The 6,018-nt window shown below is 38.6% G+C and overlaps 2 long non-coding RNA genes across 2 annotated transcripts; one reads left to right on the top strand and one right to left on the bottom strand.

Moving 5' to 3' along the window:
* Positions 1-1,612: 1,612 nt before the first annotated feature.
* On the bottom strand, positions 1,613-2,481 carry LOC139026873 (uncharacterized). The gene is made up of 2 exons (XR_011478817.1): positions 2,371-2,481; positions 1,613-2,269 (listed from the first exon to the last, which is right to left on the bottom strand). It is a non-coding gene; the product is annotated as an uncharacterized lncRNA (long non-coding RNA).
* Positions 2,482-2,633: 152 nt separating this feature from the next.
* LOC112078756 (uncharacterized) lies at positions 2,634-4,465 on the top strand. Its single transcript, XR_002895769.2, has 2 exons — positions 2,634-3,120; positions 3,306-4,465. It is a non-coding gene; the product is annotated as an uncharacterized lncRNA (long non-coding RNA).
* The last annotated feature ends 1,553 nt before the right edge of the window (positions 4,466-6,018 follow it).

Raw genomic sequence — 6,018 nt, 5'->3', positions numbered from 1 at the left:
GAAGTTCTGTGTGAAGCTCCAGAATGTTTTAAAGGATTTTTGGGTACGAGTGAGGGCCACATGTCTTACATATTCCAGCCGGAGGATTCTACGGTAAAGATCTTCAACGCCAGTGGCCCCAAACCCGTTTATCCGGCAAAACCTGGGAGTTTTCCCCCTGCTCTGGGCATGAGAGAATGGCTAAACATCAGGCTGGCTCTTTGTAAAATTGAACAGGTCCTGAGTGGTACACCTGTGCCAGGCTATGCGTTGGAAGAACAGGTCTTCGGCCGCAGTGATCTCAAGGCTCTAAGAATTGCTTCAATGGACTATAGCCCTGACAACAAAGTGACAATTTTAGCCTGTGAAGTTTATGATGCGGGTAATGCTACAAAGTCTGTCAATTCTCCTGTAGCTTCCAGAGCACGCAAACATGTAAACTTTTTTATTCCTGTGTTTAGTTTTAAATGGGTGGATTATCCAATTTTCATAACACTTATGAATAAGCTGGACATTCTCTTCAAAAATCGTGAACAGTTAAGGCGCTGGCCTCGGCTGTCCTTGAGACATAGCCAGGACCAAAAGGCCCGACGTAGGATCTACCCCTGGAGTGAAAACTTACCAAGTGTTGATGAACCTTGCAAGAGATCCCGGCATTTTGATGACCAACTGGACACTGACAATGGGGGGTGGTTGCATCAGATCCCTGGATCTGTAAGAAAGGCATCGTAAAATACCTTAATAATGTAAGGCTATAAACTGTATGTACTAAATATTTTGAATGAAATAAATGGTTTTAAAAGCAGAATCTCACCATGTCATGAACGCGTTAGTTTGTTCACTCTTAGCGCAGTCTGTCCCTGAGAAAAAAAAAAAACTTGCTGAAAAAGCCATGTGCGATCGTGTGTGTGCGTGCGTGCGTGTGCTGTCGTGTATGTGTGTGTGTTTCAAAAACAGAGAAAAAGGGGCGGGGTGTGTGTTCAAAAATGCCCATGCATCTGCGCTCAAGGCTCTCTCGCTCTCTCTCTCTCTATGCAGGGGGGTCGTTTGAAACCATGGTTTACACTAGCCGGCAAAACAGATGCCTACCCCCCAAACAAAAATATTGTGTCTTACGCCTCCTAAACACAAAGGCCTTTCAAAAACTAATTTTAGTTGGGCTAAAAAGTCATTCAGCCCAGCGATGTCGAGACCTCCCCACCCCAGCATCTAGATGCTAGCCCCCCGGAGATTTTAGAATATCAAAAAGGTACCTAATGTTTAGACACCCCCAATACCATGTGTTTGAACCAAATACCTTAGGCTTCAAAGATTCCTTTGGGCGGGTTTTTAGCGCGGAAAAAAACGTCAACCCGATGCTATGTGAAATCATACCGTACTTTCTCTAGTTAGTGGGGGACAAACTCTATTGACAACCGCTACGATGGCTATTCAATGTACAACAGGGGTCTTCTGTAACAAGCAATACGTGTTAAATATGGGCCACAGTCAATCATGACAGCCTCTTTATGAAAGGCCTTTACTTATGACTTAAGACAGAATAATTTTAATACGGCAGCTTATTCATTGAAGCTGTGGGATAAATCAGGTGTTTCTAGGTGGGCTTAAACAAATCTACAGTGAAACAAAAGTGTACATTTTACACACATGTTTATTGACTTTTAAAAAGACCACAGTAACATGACAGATATAGTGGAGATGCTCCAAAAATCGGCTATTGGATATTCAATGTACAACAGGGGTCTTCTGTAACAAGCAATACGTGTTAAATATGGGCCACAGTCAATCATGACAGCCTCTTTAGGAAAGGCCTTTACTTATGACTTAAACAGAATAATTTTATACACAGCTTATTCCTTAATGCTGTGGGATAAATCAGGTGTTTCTAGGTGGGCTTAAACAAATCTACAGTGAAACAAAAGTGTACATTTTACACACATGTTTATKAACTTTTAAAAAGACCACAGGAACATGACCGATATAGTGGAGATGCATGCTACACAAATCTGCTAGTGGATATTCAATGTACAACAATAGTCTTAGGTAACAAGCAATACCTGTTAAATATGGGCCACAGTCAATCATGACAGCCTCTTTATGAAAGGCCTTTACTTATGACTTAAACAGATTCATTTTCTACCCATCTTATTCATTAAAGCTGTGTGCATACCCCAGGATTTACATGACGGACGGATTATCTACCCATGGAGGGAAAACTTACGGAGCTTTGAGGGAGTGTGCAAGCGTCTTAGCGATCGGATAATGGTCAGGGGCTAACCAGGACCTATATCTGTAAGAAAGGCATAGTAAAATACATTAATTATGAACGGCTATAAACTGTATGTACTAAATATTTTGAATTAAATAAATGGTTTTAAAATTGTATCTCACCTTCTAACGATAGGAATAAGTCCTTTACTTCTATCACCAAGCATGCCCCCGGAGAAAAAAACTTGCAGAAAAAGCCATGTGCGCGCGTGTGTGTGTGCGTGCGTGTGCTGGAGTGTATGCGTATGTGTGTGTTTCAAAACAAAGAAAACGGGGCGGGGTGTGTGTTCAGAAATGGCCAGGCGTCTGCGCTCAAGGCTCTCTCTCTCTCTCTTTACAATATACGTCAAAACAGAGGCCGACCCCCAAACAAAAAAGTGTGTCTTTGTCTTACGGCCACTTACGAATCATTAACAACATGTCAAAACATAATTTATGTTTTAGGGTCTAAAACAGAGGCTGTAGGGTTTTAAAAAGTCAATCAGTCCCTCGTTGTCTAGAACTCCCAAACCCCAGGGCTTGAAACGTACATACGTTGTCTATTTACCGGTTAGTATGTAGAATATCCTAGGGGGGTAATAAGGTTTAGCCACACCAATCCCTTTGTTTGAACCAAATAACTTAGGAGTTAAATATAGCTGGGGTCTAGTCCTGAAAAAAAAACGTCACCCCCCGGCTATGTAAACTCATTCCGTACTATCACGACTTTTGAGCCAAGGCCGCAAACTTCTCAACGAGTCTAGTGAAACAGATAGTTTCCCACTGTTAGCCTCGTTTTAGCGCAGTTACACACATGCAGGACAGCAGAATTGTTATCGGACTGACCCGTTAAAAAGATAATCTGGGAAACCCTCCTAATGGACCTTTCTATAGGTTAGTTCGTGAAATAAATATATATATATATGCTGTATATTAGATTTAGCATGCGGGGACTTGTTTGAACATTGTGAATGTTATAGTAATATTAAACAGGAGTTATAGGGGTTTTAACCGATGACAACAATGATTATTTTATTTAAGTCAAATGTACATATTCATGTAATTTAAAACGTTCGCAGGATATGCAACATTAAGCCATCTGCATCCCGGGGATAAAGGATATGGAACCGCCTTCATTAGAAAGGAATTCCGAAGAGCAACGGATGGACACAGACTTTTACGAGATATCTATATGTAAACTGTATATATTTTTTATGCTAAAATGTACACCCGAAATCGAAAATCATACAACCCTGGAGGACATAATCGAAACGGAAGGGGGGTACCCCCGGAACATGAAGAGTAAAACATTGAATTCGGACGATTTCCCCGCTTCAAAGGACATTTCGGAGGTCTCTGATTTGCGGTTGTTTGTGATGGGCAGAAAACAGGTTAAGGAAAACTCCGAGACTGAAACAACATTCAGTCATGCTATTCTAAAACAGGAAGACAACGATTTTTACAGATATTCAGAAACAGAAGGACAATAATTATCATTATAATTTGTTTTTTAAATATATTTTTTAGGCCATATGTTAAATGGACGTATTCTTATAAGTTAAAATGTATCTATTTCGTATAAATACAGGTTAACATTATCTAACGTTTGTATGATACCCAGAGGCTACAGGGCATAATGGATTGGGAACCGACAGAGTTAGACGGGGATTCTCAGAAGCAAACTGCGTCAGGTCCTTTACGTGGCCCATTCACTAATACACTATTTTCGGCGTAAGTCCCCCCACCCGACTACGGAAGAGCAGATGAAACAGAGACAATTCTGCGGGCTTGTACTGAAGGCCTTAACCTAACTCCAAACACAAGCAAGCACCCCAGGACAGATAAAACGATAGACGGTGAATCTTTCCTTCCTCATGGAACTTTTTTGAAGGGGTGTTGAATATTAGAGGTTATGTTTGTATATATATATATATATATATATATATATATATATATTATCTAAGAATGATTGGTATTAATTCTAGGCATTTACAGGTATGTTTTTAAAAATCTAGGCTATTTATACAATGAAACATTGTTTTTATTCATACTGTTTGTAAACAATAGCTGCTGCCCCCTTAGGGTCTACTTGAACCGCTTATTAAATCAGACCTCTCAGACCAGAAAGTATGATTAGAAACCATGGCAAAATATATTCAATCTGTGATTAGAAACGATAATTAGAAGCTATGACAAAACTATGATCAAACGATGATAATAAACTATGAACAACTATGAAGACAGGGCTGTATGTGTGTGAATGATGAGCTATTATTTAAGTGTGTAATATTACTCTCTCTCTCTCTCTGTCAGGCTATGAAAAGACAAAGAGAAGGACAGACTCCTGAGTGTTGATAGGTCTTAGATTTTTATAGACAGGGTATCTGTAAAACACAATGTGACAACTATTGAGATGCAAAAAGGGGTTTTCAGAAATATATTTGGTTGACAGATTTGTATTATTTATAAAAGTAATATAAAAATGATTGAATCTTTAGTATTATTATGTTACATGCGAGACATACCCAGAAATGTCAGCGTAGACAACTTACAAGAATGTGTTTACCAGGCCGTGATGAAAACATTTTAAAGGAGCTTTAATTCAAACATGCAAAGATATATATTTGAACAATTACCAACGTTAAAAACTGTTGTTACAATATCACAAATAATGTTTCTCGGACTAACACACTGTAGAGTTTCCTATTTACTAAAGAACAATCACTAAGACAAAACACAAAAAGTTGTAATACAATCAGTTACATGGCATTATATATGGAAAACAGGTACATTTTGAAAGATTATGTTGTTGATGTGATTTAAAAATTCATTTCTCAATTTAGGATAATACGTTTATTTTTATACTTTACTTAAATTGATTATTTCTTGCCTCATCCAGGCTAATACACTACCAAGCCATGCAAACAGCTAGGGATTAACCCAGAACAGTTGTGGGTCTTTTTTTTTTTTTTTTTTGGAACAATAAATGATCAGAATACCAATAGGCTGATTTGATCCTCAAACCTATCAGACATCCTAAATGCACAGACATATGCAAAACATAAAACTCTGACAAGAAAACAATGAAAATCTAAACATGACTACATGCCCTGCCATTATTTTTTAGTTCCCATCCACCAATGGTTGAATTTGGTACTTTTTCTATGTAGATGCACCGAGCCTCCAAGTGGCTGGAGACATACAACAGGCTAAATTAAAATGACCCAGTATGTGAAAAGCGGGGGTCAAATGTATTTTTTTATGTTTGGTTTTTGTTACAACCAACAGGGCTTCCTAACATTCGACATAACTAGTAAGCCTTACGCGGGAGATTAGAACTCAAAAGTATAGGGGGTAAGAAAGATCATAAGGTAATTTCAATTTTCGGTTTAGGGGTTAATAACTTTAGGGAAAACAATATTCACACTATGTGGATTATAAACATGTTAGAGAGCCATCACATCATGATGTAACAGGGTGAGTGGCGATTCAAAGTACAACAGGAGCTTCTGAAACTGCAATACGTGTTAAATATGTTACATACAGCCAAACTGAGTGGTTTCACAAACTCCTTTAAAGTTTTGTAAGAAAGTGTAACAGCCTCATTCAACAGTCTAGAGATTAACCTAGAGACACCAAAAACATCAAACTTTAGAGCAGCTTGGAGTTATTCCCCATGTAAGGTGGGCAAAGAGTTGATTTCTAACCCTGTACATACCAAAGGAATTCCAGAGTTAGCAAACCCTAACACTGGGTATGATAACTCTGACTCGTATGTCTAATGATTATTGG

The sequence above is a fragment of the Salvelinus sp. IW2-2015 genome, unplaced genomic scaffold, assembly GCF_002910315.2.
Source record: "Salvelinus sp. IW2-2015 unplaced genomic scaffold, ASM291031v2 Un_scaffold6199, whole genome shotgun sequence".
Lineage (NCBI taxonomy): Eukaryota > Metazoa > Chordata > Actinopteri > Salmoniformes > Salmonidae > Salvelinus > Salvelinus sp. IW2-2015.
The sequence above is the reverse complement of the archived record's forward strand: the minus strand, read 5'-3'. Positions and strand labels throughout refer to the sequence as shown.